We start from the raw sequence: 13411 nt of genomic DNA, 5'->3' as shown, positions 1-13411 counted from the left end.
AAATTTGTTGCTATTTTCACAAAAGGATGTCCTTTCATCTATTTATGTTCAACTCATAAATGTTTTCTGTTGTTCACTCTGAGTAAAGTTGCTTAAATATCAGAGATGAATACTTACTACATTGACACACAAAAACAGTTAAGCTTGTATCTAAAACTCCATGGATATCTAATCAGTATTTTTCCTTTTCCTTGAATGGTGTTATGGTTTGACTATGAAATGTCTCCCAAAACCTCTTGAGTGAGACAATGCAAGAATGTTCAGAGGTGCAATGGTTAGATTATGAGTTGGAACTTAATCAGTGGATTAATCCATTGCAATGGCTTAACTGGGTGGCAACTGTAGACACATAGAGTGTGGCTGGAGGAGGTAGGTCATTGGGGCATTCCTTTAGGGTTCATGTTTTGGTTCCTGATAAGCGAGCTCTCTCTGCTTCCTATTACCATGTCCTGAGCTGCTTTTTCCCACCATATCCTTTCATAATGTTCTGCGTCACCTTGGGCCCAGAGCTATGGTGTCAGCTGTCTGTGAACTAAACCTCTGAAACTGCGAGCCAAAATAAATTTTCCTCCTTTACATTGTTCTTGTCAGGTCTTTTGGTCACAGTGATGACAAGCTGATTTAAACAAACAGGCCTTGATGATATTTACATTTTTCTGCATGTGAGAGTGGAAGTGAGAACCAGATGCTGACTTGTGTTTCTTACAGAAGTGAAATCACCCATTCCTGCATTGAGATGATGTTTCTGGGATGTTGTCCACACAGCCATGGCTGAGTCTGGGCATGTCTGTGATTGGAGAAACAATTTGGAGCAGCATTGGAGAAATTTTGTGGGAGAAATTGCAGTCTGAGTTCAATGATTATTATACATCAGACAGTTTTTATGGAAAAGGAAAAACCCCAGGTATTTAGCTGCATTCAGAATACAACATAGGATTCATGCTGGATATAAAAAATCCTTGAATGTAATGAGCATGGGAAAACTTTTATATCTTATACAACAGAGAATCCACATCAGAGCAAAGCCATGTGAATGTAAGGAATGTGGGAAAGCAGTTCAGGGAAACTCAGATCCTATCAGACATAGGAATGTTTGAGGTAGCAAAATTCTATGGAGGTGATAAACGTGGGAAAACCTTTAACCAGAGTCCAAACTTTGAACCACATTATATAAATCACATAAGAATGTGATCAGTGTGGAAGAACTTTCAAGGAAATAAAAACTCATTCAGTATATCATATGAGAGAGATAACATTTGAGTACAGGAAATCTTTCATTTAATTTTTATACTTTTTTCAACATTAATCAAGGGAGTTACACTAGAGAAAAACCAGATGACTGTAAAAGAGGTGAAGAAATCCTCGGGCAGAACTTGTTATGGTTTGGATCTTTAAGGTTCTCCAAAGAGCTCATGTGTCAGGTGAGTGTTCAGAGGTGAAGTGATTAGATTATAAGAGTTGTAACCTCATCAGTGGATTAATCCATTTATGGATTAACAATTTGAATGGACTACTGGGTGGTGACAGCAGACAGGAGGGGGTGTGGTTAGAGAAAGTAGATCACTGGCACGTGCTGTGCCCTTAGGGATCATATTTTATCCATGGCTCCTCCCTTTCTCTCTGCTTCCCAGCTGAGTTGAGCAGCTTTCCTCCACCGTGTCCTTCTGTCATGATCTTCTGCCTCACCGTGGGCCCCTGAGCAATAGAACCTGACAATCCTGGACCAAACCTCTGAAGCTGTGAGCTCCCAATAAGCTTCTCTTCCTCTATATTGTTCTTGTCAGGTATTTTGATCACAGCAACAAAAAGCTGACTACCATGGCTACTAAGGAACCAGAGAATTCACGGTGGGGAGAGGCCCTGTGGGTATGATGTTTGTTGGAGGAGTCCACCTGGTGCTTAGATCTGGAGCAACTTATGGACACGCATACAAGAGAGAAACCACACAGATGTAGCCTCTGCGGAAATACATTCTGAGAAAGCATAAAACTTACTCAGCACCAAATAATTTATACTGGAAAAAAATATTAGTGCAAAAGCCGGGCCCGGTGGTCCTTGCCTGCAATCCCAGCAGCTTGGGAGGCTGAGACAGGAGAATTGTGAGTTCAAGTCAGCCTCAGCAACTGTAAGACACTAAGCAACTCAATAAAACCCTGTTTCTAAATAAAACACAAAATAGGGCTGGGGATGTGGCTCAGTGGTCAAGTGTCCTTGAGTTCAATACCTGGGGACCCCCAAAAAATATTGCTGCAAAGCATGCAGGAAATGGTTTGGAGAAAGTTTAGCCCTCTCTCATCATTAAAAAGTTTCTACTGGGACTGGGGTTGTGGCTCAGTGGTAGAACGCTTGCCTAGCATGTGTGAGGCTCTGGGTTTGATTCTCAGCACCACATATCAATAAATAAAATAAAGCTCCATTGACAACTAAATTTTTTTTTTTAATTTCCTACTGAAGAAGAAAACTTATATGTGAAAGGCATGCAGAAAAGTCTCCAGTTGATGATCCAGCCTGATCCATCATCTGAGAATTCATATTGGAAAAAAACCTTAGGAATGTGAAGAATGTGAAAGAACTTTCAACTCTCAAGCTCACCTCTTACTAGCTACCAGAGAATCCATAGTGAAGAAATGAGTTTGGAGAAGTTTTCTGGGGACACTAGAAGTTTATTAAGCATCAGAGCATTTGTATCAAAGATTAGTTTCAAGGACTAAGATTTTGAGTGTGCCTTGTTATCTTCTGCCTCTCAGAGTCTCTTAGTCCCTGTCATTTTGGAATGCCATTTCATACCTGGTCTCATATTTCGACTTGTAGGAGGGTTTCTTCCATACCAGGGCATCTTTAATACGTACTGATGAAATCTAAGAAGTGATAAATACAGGAGAACATGGAACTTTACAGGTTCAGAATTCCATAGGACATTGAAGAAGCTTGAGGGACAGGTCAGAAGAATGTGTCTTGAATACTGTTGTGGCTCACATTTAATTTGTCCCCCAGAGGTCCATGTGCTGGTTCTCCGTGGAGCTGCCCTGAAAGGTGTGGAACTCTTAAAGGTGGGGCCTGGTGGGAGGTGTCTGGGTCAAGATCACCTTTGTAAAGGGATGAACTGTAGGTCAGGCAATGGCAGCCACCAAAAAGAGGCAGATTTTAAAAGGCTGCTGAAAGGCTTTATTGAGAGAATAAGAAGAGGGTCTGAGAAGAAACCGCTTGGGGACTTGACCAGACTGGAATTTTTATTGGGCTTAGGGCAGGAAGGGAGGGATTGGGACAAGAAAAGGGGTTTTTAGAGTCACTTGTCCCACTGGAGTTGTTGTTGGTGGTTGGGGGTGCTGGCTAAAATCCAGGATTGGCCAGGAGACTCTTCTGATTGACAGGTGGTTCCTTGGTGCCTGATTGGTGTTTCTTTCATTGTGGGCTGCTTGGTGCTTTGTTCCTAAGTCACCTTCATCAACCTGACGTGAATGATGGTCTGGCAGAGGCAGTTAAGTCTTGCAATAGTGGGTTAGTTCCCTTGAGAGAGGGTTATTATTACAAGATAGTGGCCCCTCCCCACTCTCTTGACATGTGACCCAAATACCTGTCATGTGATACCATCGCCATATCAGAAGACCCTCACCAAGACTGTGAGCTCAATAAACCTCTCTTACTTTATAAAATACTGAGCCTCAGGTATCTTACAGCAACACAAAATAGAATAAGACAAATCCAAGAGGAAGTCTTGTGGTTCAGCTGTATCTGCTAAGTCTGACACCACTGGAACTCATTCATGCCTTGTGAATCTGGTCATTTCCATGGGCTGCAATTTTACATCATTAGGGATTACTTCAGATGGGTATTGGCTGGTCAATTTTGCTTGAATTGAGTTCAGAGTTTAATGGAATACTCTTCACTGGGTGTATAAGTTAGGAAGATGCCCGTGTAATGAAAGTTGTGTGTTTTATTTTAAAATCTTACAATTTTATAGCAGGAAGTGATCAAAGGTCCTTCCTTAATTCAGCTTCTCATTTTTCAAAGGACACAACATGATCAAATGGTTAGGAAATTCTCTCAAGTTTTACTAGCCAGTAAGGAAGCCCTCCTAGGTCTCTGACTCTCAGTCCACAGCCATTTCCCTAGGCACCATCACCTCTCTTGATATGTGGCAGATCAACTTTTATTGGAATGTAATTTTGATGCAACATCATCTATTTCTGGAAGAAAAAAAGTCAGGTAGCTCAGTCATTTGTAAAGAGGAATGTCTTTAGAACGAGATCACTCAAAATGTCCCAGTATATAAAAGACATCCCCTCCCACCACTTGGAAGTATTCAAATGCTAGAAAGGATGTGCCGGAAGGCCAGCTGTGACTAAGAGCCAAGGAGGCTGCTTTTCTCTGAAAAACAAGATCCTATCAAGCTGGGCAAATCTGAGAGCTCGCTAAGGCATTGAACCCTTCCAAATGTCAAAATTGTTAAGGTATTTTTAAAATGTGAGACTTTTGTTGATTGAACAGCTGAAATAGGATGAAAGCAGAGGAAAAGGGTGAAGAAATCTCTCCCTTAGAGAAGTTAAGTTTTATATATTTGGAAGGTTTTTATTCAACAGTGAACAAAGAAGCCTGAGCTCTATGTATGGGATGGGTTGAGTCGTGTCCCACCACCTGCCACATCAGAGGTTGAACTCCTAACCCCCAGAACCTCAGAATAGACTCTATTAGAAACAGAGTCTTCAAAGAGGAAATTAAGTTAAAATTAGGTCATTAGAGTGGGTCTCATAAGAAGACTGGTATCCGTAAAAAGAGGAGATATCAGGACAGACTCACAGAGGCAAGGCCCTGTGGGCAGAGGGAGAAGATGGCCTTGACCAAGACAGGGAGAGGCCTCACCAGGAACCAATATTGCCAATACCTTGATCTGTGGCTCCCAGCCTCTAGAACTTTGAGGAAATAAATTTCTGTTGAAGTCAGCCACTCTGTGCTCCTTTGTCACGGTGGCTCTAACAAACTAAAGTGACATGCAAAAGTCAGGCAGCTCATATCTTTTTATAACTATACAGGGACTCTTTTGTATTTTTATTCAGAGACAGGGTCTCACTGGGTTGCTTAGCACCTCATTTTTGCTGAGGCTGGCTTTGAACTTGTGATCCTCCTGCCTCAGCCTCCTGAGCAGCTGAGATTACAGGCGTGTGTCACTGTACCAGCCATACAGGGACATCTTTATGAAGTCCTGGTGTCATCTTTCCTATTCCAGAGCTTTCTGGATCTGACTCCCAGGCGAACCTTGTGTTTCCTGGCCCCATTCACTGTGGGTGCAGCATGCAGACACAGCCTTTCAGATCTGAGGCTGAGCTCCCCAGAGCTATGATCACTGAGGCTCTGAGTAGGGCTTGACTTGTTCTCTACTTGTTCTCTAATCTGGGGACATACTTGGCATTCTGGTGGGGGGGGGCTGGGGAGTCTGCAGAGAAGTCGGAGGTGGGCACCGAGCTGAGCTTCCACGCACTTTGCCCTTCAGAAGCAAGTGGGTGGTGGTCCTCCAGCTCAGGGAGAGGCTGGACTCAGACCTACCCCTCACCCACTCGCCTTCCCTTCTCTGGCCAGGCCTGGGTTGCCCCACACCCACTCAGCTCTGATAGCCAACCCTGCTGACCCCTCAGGAAGATCCAGGATCTTTTTCTGGTCATATACCTGCAGCTTCACAGAGCTAGAACCAGGTCCCTGATAAAAAAGATGTTTAGTCCAAAGAGCAGAGCAGAGAAGGCGGCCTTTCTGTGCAAAAGTTCCACTTATTTAGCACTTACTATATGCAGGTATAACATAAATTCTCCCTTCAGTCTCACAATAATTCTCCACAATAGCAATTATTATACCTAGTTTATATATAAGGAAATGGTTCAGATGAGCCTGTGTAACTCTAATGAACTATAAAACTTCACCCAAGAGGTGAAATAATTTTAAGTTTACACAAGCTAGTAAATAACCAATGTCTTGGTTCAGTCAGTATGCAGGAGCTGCGAGCTTTTGGAATGCATGGAGGACTGGGCAGACTGGACTGAGGTTGCTGCTGGGCCTGGCTGTGTCCCCATGTGTCCTTCTCACTCACTTTGCCTTTGATCCCACACAGCACCTGAGATGGGTGTGGCTCGCCAAGATGTCACTCAATCTACTGACCCCTTGCTTCATTTGGGTGGAACTTTCTCAAATGACTCCCCTCAATAAATAGGGCTTCAGAACGTCTTCTCTCTCTCTCTTGTCTGCCTCTCTGGCTTCCCTCATGGGAGCTGAGACTGAGGAGCTGTCACTAGACCCTGAGAGAAAGGTACTTTCTGTATCTGTATGTCATTATTTCGTGTCAACCCCAAATTCATCTGGGGTGACCCTGAATGATTTAGTCGTGTGTCACAGCAAAACAAAACCAGGAATCCAAGGTACAAATTAACCTTTATTCAAGACCCGCCATATACCTGCATTGTACATTAAGCATGAGTCTGTCAACCAGAGAGGAAGACTGGCCTCTCCCCAGCACACGCTCCCTGTGTCCCAAGGGGAAATGGCTCAGGAAAGCAAGTACGGCGCTCCACTCCGGCTGGGTGGGCTGGAGGCTCGGTCCTCTGTGTGGTGGTGCAGAGGTGGGGGGCCCTTAAGTCGGGGAGCCTAGGGCTCTGCCCTTGGGAGAGATTAAAAGGCAGTTTTCATGGGACTCCTGAGTTAGTTGTTATAAAAAGAGCAAGTCTTAAGTGGACAAAATTCTGCTAATTGCATGTATGAATACACCCACGATGCATTCCAACTGTACGAACTATAATGTGTCAATTAAAAATAAATAAATAAATAAGCAACTCATAAAGATGGCTGACTCCATTTCTTGGGGCTTGAGGAGAGGCAGGACATCATGGCGGAAGTGTGTGGCAGAAGAAAACAGATGGGAGTATGGAGAGAGAGAGAGAGACAGACAGACAGACAGACAGACACACTCCACTCACTAGGGACAAGATGTATCTCCAAGGCACGTCCCCATGACCCACCTCCTCAAGCCACATCCTACCTTCAATTACCACTTAATTAATCTCATTTAGGGAATTAATTTACTGATGGGATTAAGGCACTCGTAACCCACTTATTTCACACATGAGCTTTAGATGGACACCCAGTATCTAAACCAAAATAAGGTCCTTGGGTTTGGTCCCCAGCACCTGATAAAAATATATTCCTAGAGCTATGAGTGATATTGGCCTCCAGCCTTTGTCTGGCTTTAATGTCACAGCAAAACTGACCTCCTAAGTTCCTCAGAGGTACTCCTTCTATTTTCTAGAGATTCTGTAAGCTTGGTCTTAATAGTTTGTTAAAATATGAGTAGAATTCTCCAGTGAAACTAAGTCTAGAGTGTTCCTTTTGGAGAGTGAGAGGCAGGAGTTACCACATGAAATCTGTTTCACTTATCTCTGTAGCCATGGTGATGACCCTTGGTTGAAATCTGAAAACTAAACTAGGAAGACTCATGTAGCTACTGGGTAATATATTATTCTCTGTGCTCCAATCAGGGCATCCAGATGAACCAGGCTGTTGGGATGTTTAAAGCAAACAAAAGATTCTTGGTGCCTACCTAGTGCTTGGTTTGGGGCTGGGCTGGTCACATGGCAGGTGTGTGATCAACTCCTGACTCTAGGACTCAAGTGGAATTTCCTGGATGAGGACATTTCACACGTGTCCCTACAGTTTGTCCCTGGAAAAGACATGCCTGTGCTGTCCCTGCAGCGAGAGGATAAGAATGTACATTTGACCCGTCTGACCCTTGTCTATTTATATCTGTTTCCTGCTGTTCCTGTATTGTGTCCTTTTGCTGTTAAAAAACCTTAACCTAGAATATAACTTTCTGTGGAGTCAGGTGGGTCCTTCTTGTGAATCACCTAACTAGTTGTGGGGGCAACTAAGACAGAAAGCTCATTTTTAAGAAAATAAGAATTTAATTTTTTAAATCATTACTTTTTCCAATTATATATTTCACATTGAGTGAGTTCTGTGGATTTTAAGAAACTGGTTACAGTTCATCCAATTACAGTTCATCCAAGTTTTTGAATTTGGGTAAGATTGTTTTTAATTGTATTCCTCTATTACCCTTTTAAAGTCTGGAGAGTCTAGTGATAACTAGATGTCATTCTGTGTTTTTTTGTTTGTTTGTTTTTAAATTGGCATTGGGGATTGAACCCACGGGCACTTAACCACTAAGCCACATTCTTAGCCCCTTTTTATTTTTTTGTTTTGAGACAGAGTCTTGCTAAATTGCTTGGGGCCTCGCTAAACTGCTGAGGTTATTTTGAACTTGTGATCCTCTTGCCTTAGTCTCTTGAGTCAGTGAGATTAGCAGGCGCACACATGTGCCACCACACCTGGCCCAATGTTATTCTTTTAAAAAAGATATTTTAAATATTTTAGTTGTAGATGGACACAATAACCTCTATTTTTTTTTTTAAATTTTTATGTGGTGCTGAGGATTGAACCCGTACCTCACATGTGCTAGGCGAGTGCTCTACCACTAAGCCACAATCTCAGCCCTCCAATATTATTCTTGATATTGTAATTTCTGTTTTCTTCTTTTATCCATATTTAAAAAAAATTTTTTTAGTTGTAGTTGAATACAATGCCTTTATTTTATTATTTATTTATTTAAAATATTTTTTAGTTTTAGGTGGATACGATATCTTTATTTTACATTTATGTGGTGCTGAGGATCAAACCCAGGGTCTCATGCATGCTAGGAAAGTGCTCTACCACTGAGCCAAAACCCAAGCCCTTACTTATTTTTATGTGGTGCTGACGATGGAACTCAGCGCCTCACACCTGCCAGGTGAGCACTCTACTGCTGAGCCACAACCCCAGACCATTCTTTTATCCATCTTGCTAAAGGTTTATTGATATTACTGATCTTTCAATGAGAACCATTTTTTGTTTCACTGACTTTGTTTTTGTTTTTCATTTTATTAATTTGTGTGGTTCTTTTTGTCTCTCTGTTTTAGGTTTACCTTTCAGATTGTTTAGCTGTGATCTATAAATTTTGATATGCTAAATTTTTATTTTTATTTATTAGTCAGTTTAATGTGGTTCTTAAATTTTCCTTGAGACATTGAGAAGGATTTTGCTCAAGGTCCATGTGTTTGGAGATCTTCCTGCTGTTTTCTAGTTTGATTCCATTATGGCCAGAGATCACTCTTTTTGATTTCAATTCTTTTGAATTTGTTGAGGTTTGTTTTATGACCTAGGATGTGGTGTATCTTGGTGAGTGTCCTGTGGGCATTCAGGAAGAACGACTGTTTTGCTGTTGTTGAAAGGCTTGTTCTACAGGTCCTGTTGGTTGGTTGAATTCAGTTCTTCTATATCCTTGATGATTTTAGGATTAGTACCTGTTGTTGAGAGAATAATGTTAAAGTCTCTAACTATAATTGTGGACTTCCCTATTTCTCCTGTACTTTGGAGTTCCCTTACCTGGTGCATATACATTTAGGATTGCAATGTCTTTTTTGTGGATTGAACCTTTTTTTTTTTTTGGGTGGGGGGAGTGGGTAGCAGGGATTGAACTCAGGGCACTTGACCACTGAGCCATACTCCCAGCCCTATTTTGTATTTTATTTAGAGACAGGGTCTCATTGAGTTGTTTAGTGCTTCTCTGTTGCTGAGGCTGGCTTTGAACTCAGGATCCTCCTGCCTCAGCTTCCTGGGGTGCTGGGATTACAGGCATGCGCCACCACACCCAGCAGATTGAACCCTTTATCAGTATATAATGTTCCTCTTTGTCCCTGGTAATTTTCTTTGCTCTGACTTCATCTGCTATTAATGTAGCCACTCCTGCTTTCTTTAGATTAACATCTGCATGGTAAATTTTTTTTGCCTCTTTTTACTTTCAGCTTACATAGATCTTTATATTTGAAGTAAGTTTCTTATATAGAGCATAAAGTTGTGTCATGTTTTTAAGGCCACTCTGTCAAAGAAATCTTTGTCTTTTAATTGGTGTATTTATACCAATTATGTTTAATATAATTGTGATAGAGTAGCACTTAAGTCTATCATTTAAAAGATGTTTTGTTTAGTCTGGTTTTTTTTCCTTTCTATGTTTTCCTGAAGGTTACTTGACCGTTTTTTATAACCCCAGTTTGGTTTATTTATACTGTTTTTGAGTGCATTTCTTTGTATAGTTTTTTTCCTCCACAATAGACAACTGACATCGTTTTACCATGGTATCTCCATTTAGTTCTCTACTTTCTTTCCCTCCTACTTTAAAATTATCTTAAATTTTATTCCTTAAAATTGTATTCCTTTGCATACAATGAGAACCACTCAGACAATGCTACACTTTTTGGTTCAACTGTCAAGCATAACATTTTTAAAACTCAAGAGGATAGTTTTTTACCCATAATTTTTTATAGTTGTTCTTTCTCCATCGTAGTGTTTCAAGTTTCCTCTTTTTATCATTTACTTTCAGTTTGAAGAATTTTCTTTAGTTATCATCTTAGGGGATATCAGCTGGTAACAAATTTTCTTAGTTTTCCTTCATCAAGAATGACTTGATTTTTCTCTTCATTTCTGAAGGATACTTTTGCTGGATATAGAATTCTGGACTAGCAGATTTTTTCTTTCAGCACCTAACAAATATGGTGCCACTTACCTCTGGCTTCCATGGTTTCTGGTGGGAGATCTGCTGTTATTCATATCGTGTCTAGAGGTGATACATTATTTTAAGAAACATCATAGCTGCTTTCAAGACTTTTTGGCTTTAGTTTTCAGAAGTTTGATTATGATATTACTTGATACAGATTCCTTTGCATTTATTGAATCTGTAGGATTTTGGCTTTTGCCAAATTTGGAGAAGTTTCAAGTATTACTTCATGGAATATTTTTTCAGCCCTACATTCATTCCTTTTACCCTTCCTCCAATGATATGTTACATTTTTAAAATTTCTTCCACAGGCTCCTGAAGTCCTGTTAATTTTTTTCAATTTTCCTTCTATTGATTGGTTTGGGTAGTTTTCATCAATTGTTCTTATTGTTGTCATCTCTGTACTGTTAATAATGAGTAAAATTGGTGAGTTTTAAACTTTTATTATTGTATTGTTTTCAGTTGTAAGATTTAAATTTGATTCTTATTTTTTAAAGAGAAAGAATTTTTTTAATATTTATTTTTTTAGTTTTCAGTAGACACAACATCGTTATTTTATTTTTATGTGGTGCTGAGGATTGAATCCAGCGCCCCACGCATGCCAGGCGAGCACCTACCACTTGAGCCACATCTCCAGCCCTGATTCTTCTTTATTCTTTCTACTTCTTTGCTGAGCCTAATTTTTCATTTGTTTCAAGGACGTTCATAATTGTACACTGAAGTGTTTTTTTTTTTTTTTTTTTTGTGATGGCTGCTTCAGAGTCCTTGTCATATAAACTCAACCTCATATCATCTCAGGGTTGACATGTTATCTTTTCTCATTTTTCTGATTCTCAGTAAGATGAGTTACTTTTCTATTGTAATCTAGACATTTTTAGCTATTATGAGGCTCTGAATCTTAAACTGAAGTCTATTTTAGCAGACCTCTGCTAACACCACACTGGTAGGTCATGGCACATTCTACCTCATTACCATGGGGTAGGGGTGAGTCCTGGTTCTTCTCTTCTTGGTGACAGCATGTAAATGGAGAGGAACACCCCATTCCTGCTAGGGAGTCTGGGCTCACACTTGAACTCTGATGATTGTGGGTTAGGGTGGGGCTGGGGTAGAGGTTTTCTTCCGCATGGTATTTGTCTAGAGTAGGGCAGACATTGCCAAAAATATTCCTATCCTGATGGGCTGTGCCCTTTCTCTGGATCTGGGGCTTTGCTTTTTGGTCTGTATATAGTGGGCTTTCTGGGTTGCATGCTTCTTCCATGCCCATTCCAGGATATAGAGAAAATAACCAGAAAATCCAGGGAACTCAGTGCTGTGCCATCTCTTCAGTCCCAAGGTCCCTGGAGAGTCCCTTCTGATATTTGTCTTATGCATGACATCCAAGGTTTAAGCTGTACTCAGGGGGAAGAACAGATAACTCTGCATCTATGTCATCTTGTCTGGAAACAACATCAACCTCTTCTAATAGTTTTGTTTTTAACTTGTTTTTTAAATTTTTTTTGTAGTTGTAGATGGACAGAATGCCTTTGTTTATTTTTATGTGGTGCTAAGGATTGAAGCCAGTGCCTCACATGCTAGACAAGTGCTCTGCACTGAGCTGTAGCCCCAGCCCTCTATCTTGTTTTTAATAAAAACTTTAGGATAGTTTTGTTACAGGAAAGTTCCAAAGATAATACTCCATACCTAGTTTCTTCTATTATTGATCTCTTATGGTTCATCTGCCACAATTGAATAATCAATATTATTAAAGCTCAGGCTTTTAAATTTCCTTAAAAATCTACCTAATGTCATTTCCTGTTCCATCCAGGACACGAAATGACATTTAACTGTTGTGTCTTCTTGGCTCCTCTTGGCTGAGACCGTTTTCTCAGACTTCCCTTGTTCTTGCTGACCTTGACAGTTTTGACAAATACTGTTTAGGTGTTTTGTAGAATGCCCCTCATTTGGGCTTTATTTCACACTTTTCTCATCAGACTGGAGTTATGGGTTTGGGGGATGATGGCCCTTCTCATCACATCACAGGTGGGGTACATATTCAACATGTCTAATCCCATCAGTGTTCACCATCAGGGCTTGGGGGAGGCCCTGTTTTCTGGGCTTCTCCACTGCAGTTACTCCCAATTGCCCCCTTCCCTAATGTCTTCTTTGGAAGGAAGGCAACTGAGCAGCCTATATGCTTGTTTTTCTCTAGCAAATTCTGACTCATTGGAGAAATTAATTTTTTACTGAGTCCATATTTTTTCAAACATGTCATTTTTATTACACAAACATGGAACATTTCTCCAGTAAAGGCACGACACAAGAAACTAGGTCTCATATTTCCCAATGATGCCTTAAATACAACCATAATAGCCATGATCTGGGAAAGCCTAAAATTATATGCAGCAGTAAGGTCAATGGAATTATTCTGAATGCATCTGTTTGTTTCAGGGAAATGTATCAGACGAAAGAGAAAGGATCATTTCCGTTTTCTGTGGAAAGCTTATTTTGAAAAGAACCTGCACATCACACATAATTTCCTCATGATCTTCCTGAATTCCAAAAAGGGAAGCACAATTGCTAACATTATGTTTGTTTTTTTTGTCATAGACTATTTTTAGACTGGATAGAATGGCAGAGTGGTTTTTTGCTTTGTGTAGAATTTACACTTCATTGAGACCTGTATAATCACCAGTGTTGAGATAATATATCTCTGGGTATCTGTGTGCTTATCTATATATATATACCTCCACGTCATAGGACTCGAAGCATATTACGTTTTTGATGTATTTTTTATTAGAGCTGGGATTTCTT

Source organism: Urocitellus parryii, chromosome 9 (assembly GCF_045843805.1).
Source record: "Urocitellus parryii isolate mUroPar1 chromosome 9, mUroPar1.hap1, whole genome shotgun sequence".
Classification (NCBI taxonomy): Eukaryota; Metazoa; Chordata; class Mammalia; order Rodentia; family Sciuridae; genus Urocitellus; species Urocitellus parryii.
This window is presented reverse-complemented; position numbering follows the sequence as displayed.